The following is an 18426-nucleotide window of genomic DNA, read 5'->3' on the forward strand; positions in this document are numbered from 1 at the left end:
CAGAGTGCAACGTATTGTCAGTCATGGTAAAGAGCTTTTTGTCTCTCAGGTGTGAGCCCTAGCCATAGTGCCAGATTCCCGGGCGGCTCTGGCTTAAGCGCACCTGACCTTCAAACTCTGGGGCAAGGAGCCCCAGAGGCCTTGGCTAGGACTAGCGGACCGCCCCCATACAGCTGCGGGGCACTCAGGCCACACGCCGCCACGCGCCAGCAGCAAAATCCCCGCCCCGTTCAGCACTCCGCCACATCCCTCACTGGAGACTCTCACACGCTCTTCTCGTAGCCCCGCCTCCAGGCGACCTCCGCAAGCCCGCCCATCCCCCTGCAGTAGCCCCGCCCCCGGATTGCGGACTCCGCCCCCGCAATCCGGGCCCCCGGGCTGCCCCGCCCCTCGGGCCTCTCGCGAATCGCGGAGGCGGGGTCCTGCGCGATGACGTGAGCGGGCGTGCGCGGTGACGGCCCGCGTCCCTGTTACTCAGCGGAGCGGCGGAGGCCGGACGACGCGGCCCGGATCGCGGAGCCGCGAGCAGCGCTGGGTAACGGCTGCGGAGACCGCCGAGACGGCGCCGGTTCCCGCCGCCGGGCTTTCCTGTCGCCATTCGCTGCGCTGCCGGGTGAGTGCGGCAAGTGCCTCGGGGCCAGGGCGGCCGGCGGCCGCGCCGTGTTTATGTTATTGTGCCGCCGCCACCGCCTTTGCTCAGCCGTGACCCCCTCCCGGGAATGAGGACGGGAGCGCGCGGCGGGCGGGGGGCGCGCGGCGGGCGGGGGCGGCGCGGGAACAATAGCGGCCGAGGAGGCGGGGGCCGGCCGGGGGCGTGGGGCCGCGGGACCCGGGCGCGTCCCGGCCGCCCCCTCGGCCCCAGCTCCACCCGTCGGTTCTCGCGCGCCCTCCTCGCGCGGGTGCAGCGCCCACGTCGGGAGAGGAAAATGGAGCGGGAGGTGGGTGGCAAGTTCTAAAACACTTCGGCGAAGGTCTGGACGAAGGCGCCTAGTCGGCCCGCTGCTCCCCGGCTATCTCTCCCGCCGGCGGGGACCCGCAACGAGCGCTCCTGTGGCCGGGTTGCGGCGCCTGCCCGGCGTCCACGGGGACCGTGTTTTGTTTCTCGGTGGTTTCTTTGTGCTAACGTTCTGAGCGAACGCAGGCGGCGGTGCCGAAAGAGGCTGGAGTGGCCTTCAGCTCTGGGCTTCGAGGAAGAGCTGGGGCTCGAGGCTTGGGCAGGAGGTGTCCGTCAAGCTCAGCGCGGAGTTCAGTGGTCAGCGCGCATTTCTCTTGAGGGTCACTCGGTGGCGACCTTTTGACTTTTTCACCCCACCCTCCCTTCTCTTTGTCTTGCACTTGTGTTCCCTGTCCTTCGATGGGAGCCAAGTCTGCTTTAAAGTACTGTGATGAACACTTTTCATTTTAATTTCTGAAAGTGTCCCATCATATGTTTACTGTGAACTAACTTAATAACATATTGACTGCAAGGTATCAGACAATGTCCAATGGTTACTATTTTTGCCCCTGAAACTCGCTGATATTTCTATTAGAATTCTGGTCTGTCAGTCCATTGTGTTTTGAGAAAAGCATCTAGCAAGTACCTCCCTGGTAATTAGAACATCTGTTTATTTCATTCATTCATTCAGGAACTGTTCAGTATTGTACCCAGATGGAGTTTGAGGGCAAAGAGAAATACCCTCTAATGGAAGAAAATACTTTGACTGAACTATAACAGATGTACCTTTAAATCAGACAATTGTATAAGTGATGTGTGTTAAAGAAGGTATAGTTATGCTTTGGGTCATTTTACTGTTTTTTAGTAGTATATCTGGAATTTCTAGTGTAACATTATGCTTATTAAGAAGTAGGGTTATATTTGGTCTAAACGTGCAACAGTTTTATGTATTTCCTTACAGTCATCTGTAATATTTACTTCAGAATCCCTTGCTGTGGGTTAAGCCTAGGAGGTCAGATGCTGTGAGTGAACATGTTTAGTGTGTACCTGATGTAACAAGCAATCAAAATGTGACTTCGTTGAGGACAGGCCTGTCTTGCATTTGTGTCTCTAACACCTAGCCTGGCATATACTAAGTGTTCGATGAAAATAAGATTGATGAAAAGCTCTTTAGAGCTGATAACATCTAAACTCAAGCCTTAACAAAAAACATTTTAATGTTCTCTGTATAGTTTTGGAAGCCTCAAGCAAACTGTCACTTCCAGATGGCTAAATGATCAATTCATATATATCATCTGTCACAAAAATAGGGGCTTTTGAATCACTTCGGTATTAATTTTTTTCCTATCACTTCTAACCCATTGACTATCTTAAAATTAAACCTTGTCTAAAATACTTTTTAAAATATGTGTGTGTCTCTGTGTGTGGTAAGTGCATATAGGCAGACACACAGTGATATTTCAACAGGGTCTATGATGATTGTGAATATTACCTTTTGTGAATATTACTTGAAAAGTTTCTGAATACTCTTTTAAGCAGAAAAGTTAAACAAATTGCATAAAAGTTTTTGTTAGAAATGTTTAATTCTACATTCTTCATTGTACTAATACTATTGGTGAGGCATATGGGCTTAAAACTGAAAATAATATTAATTTATCCACATTACATCTCTTTTCCACTTAGTATATTTTAGCATTTGCTTTGGATATACTAAGAATTTGAGGTGAACTTATTCTCTGATTTAGCGAACAAATAAAGAAATAAAATGATATTTCATTAATATAAAGGATGAAAATCTTGAGATACTAAGCTTTATTGCTTTCAGTTCAGTTCAGTCGCTCAGTCGTGTCCGACTCTTTGCGACCCCATGAATCACAGCACACCAGGCCTCCCTGTCCATCACCAAATACGGGAGTTCACGCAAACTCATGTCCATCAAGTTGGTTTATTCTCTGTCGTCCCCTTCTCCTCCTGCCCCCAGTCCTCCCCAGCATTAGACTCTTTTCCAGTGAGTCAACTCATCGCATGAGGTGGCCAAAGTATTGGAATTTCAGCTTTAGCATCAGTCCTTCCAATGAACACCCAGGTTTGATCTCCTTTAGGATGGACTGGTTGGATCTCGTTGCAGTCCAAGGGACTCTCAGGAGTCTTCTTCAGCACCACAGTTCAAAAGCATCAATTCTTCGGCGTTCAGCTTTCTTCACAGTCCAACTCTCACATCCATACATGACCACGGGAAAAACCATAGCCTTGACTAGACAGACCTTTGTTGGCAAAGTAATGTCTCTGCTTTTTAATATGCTATCTAGGTTGGTCATAACTTTCCTTCCAAGGAATAAGCGTCTTTTAATTTCATGGCTGCAATCAGCATCTGCAGTGATTTTTGGAGCCCCAAAAAATAAAGTCTGACACTGTTTCCACTGTTACCCCATCTATTTCCCATGAAGTGATGGGACGAGATGCCATGATCTTTGTTTTCTGCATGTTGAGCTTCAAGCCAACCTTTTCACTCTCCTCTTTCACTTTCACTTTCTGCCATAAGGGTGGTGTCATCTGCATATCTGAGGTTATTGATACTTCTCCCAGCAATCTTGATTCCAGCTTGTGCTTCTTCCAGCCCAGCGTTCCTCATGATGTACTCTGCATATAAGTTAAATAAGCAGGGGGACAAAATACAACCTTGACGTACCCCTTTTCCTATTTGGAACCAGTCTGTTGTTCCATGTCCAGTTCTAACTGTTGCTTCCTGACCTGCATACAGGTTTCTCAAGAGGCAGGTCAGGTGGTCTGGTATTCCCATTTCTTTCAGAATTTTCCACAGTTTATTGTGATCCATACAGTCAAAGGCTTTGGCGTAGTCAGTAAAGCAGAAATAGATGTTTTTCTGGAACTCTCTCATTTTCTCCATGATCCAGCGGATGTTGGCAATTTGATCTCTGGTGCCTCTGCCTTTTCTAAAACCTGCTTGAACATCTGGGAGTTCATGGTTCACATATTGCTGAAGCCTGGCTTGGAGAATTTTGAGCATGATTTTACTACCGTGTGAGATGAGTGCAATTGTGCGGTAGTTTGAGCATTCTTTGGCATTGCCTTTCTTTGGGATTGGAATGAAGACTGACCTTTTCCAGTCCTGTGGCCATTGCTGAGTTTTCCAAATTTGCTAGCATATTGAGTGCAGCACTTTCACAACATCATCTTTCAAGATTTGAAATAGCTCAATTGGAATTCCATCACCTCCACTAGCTTTGTTCGTAGTGATGCTTTCTAAGGCCCACTTGACTTCACATTCCAAGATGTCTGGCTCTAGATCAGTGATCACGTTATCGTGATTATCTTGGTCGTGAAGATCTTTTTTGTACAGTTCTTCTGTGTGCCACCTTTTCTTAATATCTTCTGCTTCTCTTAGGTCCATACCATTTCTGTCCTTTATTGAGCCCATCTTTGCATGAAAAGTTCCCTTGGAATCTCTAATTTTCTTGAAGAGATCTCTTGTTTTTCCTATTCCTATTATTGCTTTACCTAGTTAATATGTCAGATTTCAGTGAGGGTTACTGATACAGAGCCTCACAGTCATGCTATGCTTGTGTCATATCAGAGTTTTTTTGCTTGGTTTTCTAAATTTTGTTCGCTTTAAAAAATAACTTTTTCAAGACACCACATACTCAATAGCAGTTACTCCTTATTCCACTCTACATTATCTTTAAAGGAAGAGGTAGCACTGATTCTGATAATAAGTATATTCCGTTAATGAATTTGAAAAGGGCTCCCTTTAATTGTCCTGGAAGAGGAAAAAACTATATCCTTTATATCCCAGGAGAAAGGTCACTTGGAAGGAAATTAGTTTAAGAGTAAATTCTACCAAAATTAATGAAGTTAGAATCTTAGCTGTTTGCTCGGTGCCTAATATTATGGAAATAACCTTGTGATGATACTCAGTGCCTAGTGAAACAACTTGAAGTAATTTATTAAGTGACTAGTCACAAATTATCCTAGTTGCAATTAAAAGCTTGTTGAATAGAAGCCTGATTCTTAATGTCTTGACTTTATCAGTGAGTTGAGTTTTGACATATTTGAGTCATCCAGATAATTGAGATGCTTGTTGCACGTGTATAAAGTAATGTCTGATATTAAGATGCCAGCACTCTAGAGATCGCTGCTTGAGTCAGTAGTATGGATAGTAGTCTTACTGATTCATGTAGTTCAAGGAAGTCATTATAGGCGCATAGCTTTAGATAGAAGTCATTTGCCTATTTTCTGTGAGCTATGATGCTTATTGTCTTAGTCATGGGTTCTTTACATCAATATTTAGTAGCTTTGTCTTCTTGCTGTAATACAGATTAACTTGAACTTTGATTTCACAAATGAGTTCTGAGTCAACAAACTGCTGAAAAGGTGACAGGAGCTTATTAAAGTAAGCTGCCCTTACTTCTGTCAATCAGGGCAATAGGCAGAAATAGACATTTCCAGGAATCAGATCTAGGTTCACTTCTCAGTTTTATCATCTGAACTTTGTCATCAACAAGCCCTAACGCTGTAGACAAGTGGCTTATCTTTTTGGTTAGAATGGTAAACTGGGGCTGTTGGAGCTTTTTTTTTCCCCCCAAATAGAAAGGTTATTCCCCAGATAGTTGGTTCTTTAGAAAACCTACTGGGACAAAAGAGTCCTTCTTGGGTGATACCAAAAATCCTGTGTCAAGAACAACAATGAAACTTAGACTTTGTAACGTACAGAAGCCAAGAAAATTATTGAAGCAATATTTTCTGTAATATCTATACTTATAAATCAAATATAAAGCCTCACTGGAAGCTCATACTCAGTCATGTCTGACTCTTTGCGACCCCATGAAGTGTAGCCCACCAGGCTCCTCTGTCCATGGAATTTTCCAGGCAAGAATACTGGAGTGGGTTGCCATTTCCTACGCCAGGGAATCTTCCCTACCCAGGGATCGAACTGGTGTCTGCTTTGGCAGGCAGATTCTTTACCACTGCACACCTAGAAAGCCCCAGGAATTCTTTTGATGGTATATTTTATTCATTCCGTAGCATCAAGCTTACTAATGAGACTTTGTACTTTCAGATACTTAGTGGAAAATGTGAAAAAGAAGAGTTTATTATCCTCAAGAAACTTATGATCAGGAATAGAACTTAACGCATATCTGCTGCTGCTGCTAAGTCACTTCAGTCGTGTCCGACTCTGTGCGACCCCATAGACGGAAGCCCACCAGGCTCCCCCGTCCCTGGGATTCTCCAGGCAAGAACACTGGAGTGGGTATGGCATAGACTAGTTCAGTTTATTTAACATTTCTGGATACGTAGCATTATTATCTGTCAGATGAGAATAATAGTACATAATCTCATAGGTCTGTGAGATTTAAATAAGGTACTGCATGTACAGTACCTGGAAGACTAGATGTAAGTATTAAGGACATTTTAGCTATTGTTATCACTAATTATTTTTAACTTGGAGCAAATGCAAAATGCCAAGTAAATTTAAAACTAATTTGATGTACAGTATCCAGTCAGATTCTCTAGAATACACCAGTTTTTTTCCCCTCTGAGTCTCTGGGATTTTATTTAAAATTTTATTGTGTGCTCTAATCTGTTTTTTTTTTTTAAGTTTTGTTTTTTTATTGAAGGTTAATTACAGTATTGTGTTGCTTTCTGCCATACGTCAACCTGAGTCAACCATAGGAATACATATGTCCCCTTCCTCTTGAACCTCCCTCCCACCCATCTTAGATTGTCAGAGAGCACTGAGTTTGAGCTCCCTGCATCTTACAGCAGATCCCTGCTGGCTTTCTCTTTACATATGGTAATATGTATGTTTGAATGTTATTCTTTGATTTCGTCCCTCCCTCTCTTTGCCCTACTGTGTCCATAAGTCTGTTCTCTGTCTCCATTGCTGCCCTGCAAATTCATCAGTACCAAGTGTACCGTAATCTGAATTGACTGAAATGATTTAACATTTGGATCAGTAATCCTCTCTGCCTTAAAAGTTGGAAATGTTCCCAAAGCAAATAATAAAGGAAAAATTTGCCACGTTATCTAACACAAAGTTTTGCCACATTTACCTTTCTCGCTGTAGAGAATTACCAAAGCTTTCCTAGGTTTTTTTTGACAGATACCTGAAGGAATGGGAATCCAGAATCTGTGAATAACTTTATCATGTACCCAATTTGAAGAAAATGGAATACTGTCACATCTTTTAAATTTAATCTTACTGAGATCTCTGACTCTGTGTGAAAAGTGCAAATTTGTTAGAGTCTGGGTAACCACAATAGTTCATTAACCATTTTCTAGAGGTTGTTAGGTATCATCTGGAAATACTGTTTTTCTTTTCTCTGTTTTCTGTTTAATGTTTCTGTGGTTATTTTGATAGACCAAATTTCTTGTTCCTTCTTGCGGACAGTGACTATGAGGTGATGCGTTTTGCACATGCAGTATATATTGAGAAGGCACTCTATACCAAATCAAGTATTAAGTGTTTGTGGGGGCCACATGAAGTAGAACTTGGTCTCTGCTTTCAGTGAGTGTAACTTTATGGGAGATAAGAACAAACATAAGTGCGTTTAGGTCCTAATACCAAGAATTAGGACCAAAACCAAGTATTGTTAGGCATTTCATTGGGAATTTCTTTAGGTATCAGGCTTCAGAGTTGGCTGGATGTTGGGGCATTTGGGAGCTTCTGAACCAAACATCTTTAGCCCTGCCTTTTAAAATATACTGACTAGATAAACCACAAAAAGCAAAACTTCTCTCCTAATTTCTGGTTAAAGTTGAGAGTGTGGTACAGATCAGTTAAAATCTAAATCAGAAGAAAAGGCATACTTTATAGTCACCTTGAATCCACTTTGGAACATAACAGGACATCAAAATAAGTATATGAAAAGTTTGAAGATAGCAGAAAAGGTGCAAGTCAAATGTTACCTGGAATCCTCCAACTGCTGTATTGAAGCTCTGAGTCCCGAGGGTTAGATTTATGCTTGCAGCACTTTCTTGAGCCTTTTTCTGTTATTGATAAGTGTGGCTTTACTCCTTCTTGTTGCTGAGTGGCCTAAGCCACATCATATTGATGAGAACATTAGAAAAGAAAAACAGGCACACCTGCTTTGCTTGGCATGAAGTGTGAAAAACAACAGGAGATTGCTGTTTCCTAAAAGCTATTAATGGGAGTGGAAACCCACCATTCCCTACCTTTCTTCTGAGAGGGTGATTCTCTCTAAAATGCCATTTGGGTCAACCAAAAGTGAGATAAAGGAAAGCTATCACTGTATAGATTTCCCTGTGACTAGGAGTCACTTTTCAGTCAAAAAACCAAAGTGTCTGGCTTTGTTACTGTTGAGAATTTAGGTCTTAGTGATTTTATTTTATTTACATTTTATCTTTTCCTGAAACAGTATAATCATCTGATTCAGAATTCCAGATTTAGATAGATATACAGCAAAAAGTTTCCTTTCCACTCCTTGCAGCCCAACCACTCCATTCCTTCCTGTGGAAACAGTGTTGAATTCCCATGAATCCTTCCAAAGGTTGTTAATGTGTGTGCAGATAATATGTAATTCCTTTCCAAAACCTTTGGTCTGGATGTATTTCAGAATTAAGGTTTGATTCTTTAGGGGTGGGGAGGAAGGAAGGACTTGTAAAAAAGATAATATAGTGCTTCTGCTATATTATCTAGAATCACTCACAGGAGGTAGTGTACCATTCCATAATTAAGCACATTAATATTTCTGTATTGAAAGCATAAATAGATAGTAAGGATAAATAAAAAATATAAGTAGTCTTGTGGAATTTTTGGTCAAATAGGTTTGATACCAAATAGATTTGTGCTGAACTTAAGAAGGTTGTATTTCTTGGAGCTTTATGGATTTCACAATTGGCAGTGGGAGATTGTGTATCTTACATATGTGTGTCCTTTGCCTCCCCTATTTTTTTAAGTTGCAGACCATGCACATACCCTTTACCTTTTGTGTTTAGCTTAACTGTCTAGCTTAGAGATGATTTCATATTAGTCTTATCAGCCCATAAACAGAAAGCTTATTCTTTTTTTTTTTAGTGCCTTCATGGTATAGCACTTGTTTAGCTTTGACTGCTGTAACAAAATACCATAAACTGGGTGATTTAAAAAACTTTCTAGAGGCTGGGAAGTTGAAGGTCAAGGTGCTAAGAGCTTTGGCTCCTAGTGAGAGCTCCTCCTGGCTTCCAGGTGTCACCTTCCAGATGTGTCTTCATTTGGAGAAGGAGTGCCCTGCTCTCTTCCTCTTTTTGTGACACTAATGCCATCGTGGGGGCCCCATTCTCATGACCTCTTATAAACCTGATTACCCTAGGGTATTATGCAGGGGTTGGCTAGGGCTTCAACACAAGAATTTGGGGAAGATTAAACAATCCAGTAACACTGTTATACAGGTGTAACATATATTTAAGTAGTCCCTTTTTGAGGTACATTTAGGTTGTTTTCAACACTTTGCTATCAGAAGCCATGGTGCAGTGGTTACTTTATTCATACATAATTTCACACTTGTATAGACTTGTGTAGGATACACCTCCAGAAATGGAATTGCTAGGTCAGAGTGTGTATGTGCATTTATAATTTTGATAGATAACTGCTGAAATGCCATCTGTGGAGTCTGTTTCACCTCTACACATTTCAGCAGCACTGTGTAAGGATGCCTGCTTCTTTCCTCATTGCCAGTATGAGTGAGATTAAACATCCTTCATTCTTTAAGGATTATTGTTTGGAGGTGAGAGTTGAACCATAAAGAAGGCTGAGCTCCAAAGAAGCAATGCTTTCGAATTGTGTTGGAGAAGACTTGAGAGTCTCTTGGACAAGGAGATCAAACTGGTCAATCCTAAAGGAAATCAACCCTGAATACTCATTGGAAGGATTGATGCTGATGCTGAAGCTCCAGTACTTTGGCTAGCTGGCATGAAGAGCCAACTTATTAGAAAAGACCCTGGTGTTGGGAAGGACTGAGGTGGAGGAGAAGGGGACGACAGAGGATAAGATGGTTGAGTGGCATTACCAAATCAATGGACACAAGTTTGAGCAAACTCTGGGAGATAGTGAAGGACAGGGAATCCTGGTATGCTGCAGTCCATGGGGTTGCAAAGAGTCAGACACGACTTAGTGACTGAACAGCAATTGGTATTTTTATTGTGAACTATCCATAAGCTTGCCTAAGTTTCTATTGCTTTGTTACTCATTTTCTTAGATTTGTGGATTTATTTTTATAGGGAAATAACTATGCAATTTCTTGGAAATATTTTTCCAGTTTACTGTTTGTCTTTTAAATTTGCTTATAATGGTTTTGTCATGCTGACTGTTTTTCTCTTTAAGCTTACTAGTCTTTACTGACTTCTAAATTATATGCCGTGGTTAGCAAGTCTTTCCCTAATTCCAGATTATATGAAAATTTGCAAATGCTGTTTCTCTAGTATGTCTATGAAATGGAACAGAGAAGTGAGTTGATAGGTAAGAAGAATGTGGGGTTTGGTGGGTAAAGAGGAGAATATACAGGGAAGGAGATAGAGAGCACAAGTAGAGAGACTGGCCTTTGTTAGACATTTCCTCCAGCAGATAGAGAATGTAGAAAAGCTGTGTGTTCTTCTAAGGGAATTTGGAGGCTGCAAGATGAAGGCTTATCCTTTTGGTTTTTATCTTCTCTCATGGTTTCTGTTTTATCAGTGAGATTGGTATGCCCAGAGGGGAATGGGAGTGTTTAAAGCAGTTTGGTAAGAAGTATTGATTGTTCATTTAAGGGTTAGAAGTCTTGAATTTAAAGTGGTATCAGTCAACCTGGTTTTGTGATTACTGCTGGCTACCCCAGCATTATTTTTCTGGTTAGATACAAGCACAGATAAGGCAGTTGGTTCAGTTCCTCTGGAGTGAGGTTTTGCCTGGTGTATCAGTCAGAGGTCTCCTGAGAAGCAAATCAGCAGGAAATACATTTGTATGTATGTGTATATAAAGAAATTTCAAGGAACTTGGTTACACAGTTATGGAGACTGACAAATTAGAAATCTGTAGGACAGACTGGCAAGTCTCTTGGACAGAAGCTGATGTTGCAGTCTTGAAGCAGAATTTTGTCTTCCTTAGGAAAATTTCAGTTGTGTTCTTAAGGCCTGTCAACTGGTTGAATGAGGCCCACCAGCTTTAATGAGGATAATCTTTACTCAATTGTGGATGTTAAACACATCTACAAACTTTCACAACAACACTTAAATTACTGTTTGTTTAAATAACAGAACTGTAGCCCAGCCAAGTTGACACATAAAACTAGGTCAGTATGAAAGAATGAAATTCTGCCATTTGCACTTATATGTGGAACCTAAAACATAAAGGAATGTCTATAGCAAAACAGAAACAGGCTTGTAGATATAGAAAACAAACTAGTGGTTACCAGTTGGAGGAGGAAAAGGAGGAAGGACATGGTAGGGGTATGGAATTTAAGAGACTAACTGCTATGTATTAAATAGATAAGCAACAAGAATATATTATGTATTACAGGGGATTATAACCATTATCTTATAATAACCTTTAATGAAATATAATATGTAAAAATACTGAATCACTATGCTGTACACCTGAAAGCAACACAATTATAAAAATTTTTAATTAAAACCTTTTTTTTTTAATGAAAGGAAGAGAGAAATGAGGGCATTTTAGAAGGAGTGTTTAGAGGAATGGTGATGAAATCATGAAGTCTAGTATGGGCAAGAAAGGAGGTAACGTCAGGATGAATAGTAAGGAAGTGGTAGTATCTATGTATTGGAAATTTTGGTTAGAATTGTTGCTGATAGTGGTCACATGACGTAAGAGAACTTAAGAGTTGACTGTGACGGTCAGAGTGAGATGCTTGAAATAGTGATTTGACAGATATAATAGGTTCTGGCAATGATAATGTCCAGCGTGGCCTTGGGATGGGTTGCTGAGGTGGAGCAGGTGGAAAAGAGGGGGCCAAAGAATTAAAGGGGCTAAGGATTCCCCTAGTGGCTCAGAGGAGCGTCTGTCTGCAATGCAGGAGACCTGGGTTCGATCCCTGGGTTGGGAAAATCCCCTGGAGAAGGAAATGGCAGCCCACTCCAGTATTCTTGCCTGAAGAATCCCATGGACAGAGGAGCCTGGTGGGCTACAGTCCACGGGGTCGCAAAGAGTCAGACACGACTGAGCGGCTTCACTTTCAGTTTTCACTTTCAAAGTATTAAAGGGGTCAGTCAGTCTGCATGAATGGTGAGAGGAGTAAGGGTACGTACTGTGAATCAGTTGCTGACATCTTTAATCAGTGAGGGAGAATTGGAGGGAAGGTAGTAAATGGTAAGGAATAAATAGTAAAGGTAGTATAAATTTGCTGTTTGCTGGTGGCAAGTTAGAAATTTCAGGTCTAGTTAAGGATTTGAGGGGTAAGGGATGAGAAATTGGGTGAAACGGAGGATACACAAGCAGTGTGGCAGTGGCAGTTTGGGGAATCATAGAGGATCAGGAAGATTGGGATTCAGGGATGTAAGGTGTGGTGAGATTAATCTTGCTAGTAGCTAGGAGAAGGTGGCCATCAGTTCAACTGTTGAGACATAGAATGGCAATGTTTTTGGCAACACATAGGATTGCTAGCCTTGACCTGTTTGTGGATTGTAGAAGGAATTTGAGATATCATGACTAGTGTTGTATTTTTAAGAGAAATATAATAGAAAATGTCAGGGTGTATTACAAGTAATAAGGGGCTAAGATAAGAACTTTTTAGCAGCTTTATTGAGATTTCATTCACATATCATTACAGTTCACCTATTTGAAGTATACAGTACAGAGTCTTTCTCATATATTCATGAAGTAATGCAATCATCACAACTAATTTTAGAACATCTCTGTTACTCCTGAGAGAAACTCCGTGCTTATTAGCTAGCAGTCGTTTCCTGTTCCTGCCTGTGCACATATACACAACCACACCTCCTGCCCCGGCCCTAGCCACAAGTAGCTACTTACCTTCTACTTCTGTCTCTATAATAACTTGCCTATTCTGGACATTATGTCATGTGTAGTCTTTTGTGATGACTGCTTATTTCACTTAGCATAATGTTTTCAAGGTTCATTCATCTTGTAGTATGTCATTATTTTCTGTGGTCTAATAATATTCGTTTGTACAAATATACCACATTTTCTTTACGCACTCTTCAGTTGATGGGTATTTGGCTGTAATAAGTAATGCTGTCATGAGCAGGTTTCTGTTTGTTCTTTGTTGCTTGTGCTTTTGGTGTTTATCTTAGAGATCACTGCCTAATTCAAGGCCATGAAGATCACTCCTGGGTCTCTTTCAAAAGAGTTTTATTGACTCTTACATTTAGCATTGTGATTCTTTTTGAGTTAATTTGTGTGTGATGTGAGGAAGGGATCTGATTTCATTCTTTTGCATATGGATATATAGTTATCCCAGCACTGTTTGTTGAAAAACAGTTGATCCTTGAACGACATGGGTTTGAACTGCACTGGTTCACTTTTATGCAGATTTTTTTCAATAGATACGTAACTGTACTGCTGCATACAAGATGCAGGATTGAATGAATCCAAGGATGTGGATGTGGATAAGAAGGGCCAACAGTAAAGTTATATGTAGATTTTCAACTGCATGGTGGGGGTTCAAGGGTCAACTGCACTGTGCTTTCTTGTTCAAATGTCTTACTGTTCTTGCTTTTAAAATATTTTTTCTCAACTCACTTTTATTCCATTTATCTATATGTCTGTCCTTATGTCAGTTATCATGTCTTGCTTATTTTCTGTAGCTAAGAACTGTTTTATGAATTTGTGTTTCAATTGAGTGTTCTTACATATAGATGCACACAGAGGTATACATGTAACTGGTTGTGATGTAAAATACTTGAAAACATCTGATTTGAACTATGGCACCTCCCTCTCTCTGGTGGCAAGTTGGGGTGTGCCCCAACTTGGGGAATGTACCAATTGGGCATGTTAGAGGGCCTGACTGGGCACATGAATATATTTTAGATTGGAAGGCTGATTTTATTTCTTTTAATTTTAGTAGGTATCATGTTCTTTTTGGATGTATGTGGACCAAAGGTTTAGAACAACTGTGAATTTCTAAAGAATCAGTTAGATAAATTTAAGGATTAGGAAATGTATGATCTGAAATTTTGATTGAGGTTAGTGGGCTTTTGTACAGGGCCAGCTCACAGGTAAAAAAAATTTTTTTTGATATATGAAGCATTTTTGTATTGGATGACTTATCTTGATCCTCTGTGTTTTCCTATAGGCCATTGTTAGTTTCTTTTTTTTTTTTTTAATCATGTTGTCTTACTCTCTTCCTTTTTATTAAGATATTATTTGTGAAAAATTACAGGCATAATTTAACAAAGGTCATTTTAATCCATTTAGAGACAAAAATGTTTCCAAGCTGGGCATTGCCATGGCTGGTCTATTTTATTTTTTCTTTAATCCTAGGATATTACCCCTAGGGGATCCCAAGATAAAACCAAGTGTTTTATTACCCCCCTATTTCTCTAACCCCATACTTTGTTGGTTCCTTACCTCTAATATTTAACGCCAACCTTGTAAATTTGAAAAGTTCAGCTCAGCTTTCCAGCCACCTTTATGGAATTGGCAGATGCCCCCTGAGAAAATGGCCCTCGCATGCCTGGCTCACCTCTGAAGATTTTCTTGCTGTCCCAGATCTTTGCCTCCATACCTTTTTATTGCCTTTTTAGCAGTCTGACGCCTTTGAAGAAGTATTTATAATTGTTTTTCTTTTTGCCTGTGAGATGTCCAGGCTTTCTCTTTGCTCTCAGGAAGAGAGTTAATCTGAATCACCCACTTCAGTGTTAACATTTGTTCAGTTGCTAAGTCGTTTCTGACTCTTTGTGATCCCATGGACCGTGGCATAGCAGATTTCTCTGACCTGCATTATCTCTTGGAGTTTGCTCAAATTCATGTCCATTGAGTCAGTGATGCTATCTAACCATGTCATCCTCTGTTGCTCCCTTCTCCTTTTGCCTTCAGTCTTTCCCAGCATCGGGGTCTTTTCCAGTGAATTGGCTTTTCATGCCAGACAATGGTGATAGACTACTGAAGGGTTTTTTTTTTTTTTTTTGAAAATTTGGGGTGAAGGTATGGCAGAAAAAGATAAAAGTCCCATTTACTAATGAAATCATAGCGTGACGAATTTAGGAACTGGCTAGTGATGCAGTTCAGTTCAGTCACTCAGTCGTGTCCAATTCTTTGTGACCCCCATGGACTGCAGCACGCCACGCTGCCCTGTCCTTCACCGACTCCCTGAGCTTACTCAAACTCATATCCATTGAGTCGGAGATGCCATCCAACCATTTCGTCTTCTGTTATCCTCTTCTCCTCCTGGTTTCCATCCTTCCCATCATCAGGGTCTTTTTCCAGTGAGTCAGCTCTTCACATCAGGGTGGCCAAACTATTGGAGCTTCAGTGTTAGCATCAGTCCTTCCAATGAATATCAGGGTTGATTTCCCTTAGGACTGACTGGTTTGATCTCCTTGCAATCCAAGGGACTCTCCAGAGTCTTCAGCACCACAGTTCCAAAGCATCCATTCTTTGGTGCTCAGCCTTATTTATGGTCCAACTCTCATGTATTACTTGGTAGTTCACTATTATAAGGGAAAGCAATTTGTTAGCTTAATGAGGGCTTATGTCATGAAATTCCCTAATTGAAATTCTATTGTATATGATTTTAGTTTTGTCTCAGGGTGAGAGTTTGAGTACCAGTATTCTTATATATATGGTATATATTCATCATATATACATTATAGCAATTATTAGAGAAAGGAAAATAGGATTAAGATTAGAAAAGGGAAGACATACTTGTCAGAAAATAATGTTTTTGCAAGATTTGGGAGAGATGAAGATAAGGTAACATTTTCATGTCTGTCAGCAATTACTAAGGTCAGTCACATACAGAAACAACTGACATACTTTTGGGATGATACAGTTAGAAGGCTGTAGAGTCCTAGGTAGTGTGGAGGAGGCAACGAGAAGTATCTGCATAGTTATGTTGAAGAAAATTTTAAAATTTGTTCTACAGAGAAACCCCAGGATAGCCGTCTAAGTCATTAAATGGAGGGATTGACCTTTGGGCTGTACTTAATGATTGTGCCTTATTGCATTATATAGAAGGCAATGGCACCCACTCCAGTACCCTTGCCTGGAAAATCCCATGGATGGAGGAGCCTGGTAGGCTGCAGTCCGTGGGGTCGCAAAGAGTCGGACACGACTGAGCAACTTCACTTTCACTTTTCACTTTCATGCATTGGAGAAGGAAATGGCAACCCACTCCAGTGTTCTTGCTGGAGAATCCCAGGGACGGGAGCCTGGTGGGCTTCTGTCTATGAGGTTACACAGAGTCGGACATGACTGAAGTGCCTTAGCAGCAGCATTATATACTAGCACCGCCACTGAGCCACTAATATAGTAAGGGATTGCAGGGAGAACTTAGTTCTGTGAAACTTGTTAATACAAGTTATATGAAATGTTGTTGGTTTTGATTTGGTGTGCCATCTTCATGTGTATTTATGTATGTAAATTAACTTATGATCTTCATGAATCCATTTATGTTGCTAATCCTTCAGCTCATTCATATATTTCTGAAATTTCAGAATTACAGAAGTTTTTATCACTCATCAACCATTGCAGTTGAAAAGGGAAATAACCTCTTTTGTAGTCTCTCTCTCTCTTTTTTTTCTGAAAAAATGAGAGATATTGGAGGTGTTCAGCCTTAGGTCATTTTATCAGTAGAGTTTTGGTTGATCCTTTAAACTTTAGAAGATAGCAATTCTTTCTTAAAGTGATTCTGTCTCTTTCGTGTTTTTACTTTCCTAGTATCCATGGAGTGTATATGTCATAGGAGACTGACTTAAAATCTGTGTTTCTTTTTCGCACCTGCCCGTAGAACCTACTATTACTGTCTTCTGGTGGTTTACAAATGGTCATTTAATCAGCTTTTTTTTTTTTTGAATGACTCTTCTTCCACCCCTACCCTTGCCCCTGGTTTCTTTAAGAATGTCCAAGCATACAGAGGAATTTAAAGAATAGGATAGTGAACACCTGTATACTGCCACTTGGATACAGTTGTTAACATTTTGTTATATTTGTTTATTTCTCTCCTAATAGAGACTTTTCTCTTTTTTTTTGGCTGCATTTGACCCTTAAAGCATCTCCTAAAATTAAACACATTGTTTTATAAATGTCATATTTGGAAGAGGGCAACCTTAATATTTAGTCTGTATTCAAGTTGTCCATATGTAGTGGGCTTTCTTGAGCCAGAATTTTAAGTTCATGCATTACATTTGATTTAGTCACTTTGATGCATTTGAACTGTGGTGTTGAAGACTCTTGAGAGTCCCTTGTACTGCAAGGAGATCCAACCAGTCCATTCTAAAGGAGATCAATCCTGGGTGTTCATTGGAAGGACTGATGCTAAAGCTGAAATTGCAATACTTTGGCCACCTCATGCGACGAGTTGACTCACTGGAAAAGACTCTGATGCTGGGAAAGGTTGGGGGCGGGAGGAGAAGGGGACGACATAGAATGAGATGGCTGGATGGCATCACCGACTCTGTGGACATGAGTTTGAGTGAACTCTGGGAGTTGGTGATGGACAGGGAGGCCTGGCGTGCTGTGATTCATGGGGTCGCAGAGAGTCGGACACGACTGAGTGACTGAACTGAATTGAACTGAACTTGTTTCTTTAGTCACTTTTAACTTGTTCCCACCTCCATTTTTCTCTCCCATGATACTGACTTCTTGAAGAAATCAGACCAATCATTTTATGGAATATTCTTGGCATTCTAGATTTGTCTGATTGTTTTCTTATGGTGTTTGATTTTTATCTCTAACCTTTGGGTCTAAAGGCTGCATTATATTTAGATTTTTTGACTTAGATATTCCTGTATACATTATATTGATTCATAACATAAGACAGATCATATCAGATTGTCTACTTGAAATGTGATCATTTGGTTAAGATGATATTCACTAAATCAGTTCATTATAAAGTTGACTTTCCTCCTTCCCCTTTGCAATTAGCAGTTGACCAGTGAGGTGATATTTTGATATCCTACAAATATTGTTTCCCAGAAGCATTTTACCTGATGTTCCTAGCATGTATTGATGAACCTTATCTAAACCAGTTATTTCATTTGGGCTTGCAGAGTGATGCAAGATCCTTCTGGATCTATTAGCCAGCTGTCCTCCATTAAAAAGACCCTTCGTACATCAACTGAGATTGAACTACAATTCTACCCAAAAAGATGATGGATATGCTTATTTTCCTTTGATGTATCAACTGTAACTCTGACAACTCTTTCAACTCTGAAATACTGAACTAGATTTCAACTCTGAAAATTGGTGACTAGTCATCTCCAAAGATGTCAAATAATTTTATTTCTCTCTCTTTTGGTTCACAGAAATTTTTGGTTTGGAGGGATGGGGTTTGTAGTCATTTAGTTACTGTTCCCTTTTTTTT

General features: G+C 40.7%; 1 protein-coding gene across 4 annotated transcripts in view; it reads left to right on the forward strand.

Annotated features, from left to right (window-relative positions):
• Positions 1-446: 446 nt before the first annotated feature.
• MAPK8 (mitogen-activated protein kinase 8) overlaps positions 447-18426 on the forward strand; it is a 116073-nt gene continuing 98093 nt past the window's right edge. For all 4 annotated transcript variants that reach the window (XM_055425273.2, XM_055425272.2, XM_055425271.2 and 1 more), the window contains exon 1: positions 447-613. The gene's annotated coding sequence lies outside the window, so the exon portion shown is untranslated. The remainder of the gene's footprint in view (positions 614-18426) is intronic.

The sequence above is a fragment of the Moschus berezovskii genome, chromosome 12 (genome assembly GCF_049115385.1).
Source record: "Moschus berezovskii isolate FMDL1 chromosome 12, NW_MosBer_1.0, whole genome shotgun sequence".
NCBI classification, from domain to species: Eukaryota; Metazoa; Chordata; class Mammalia; order Artiodactyla; family Moschidae; genus Moschus; species Moschus berezovskii.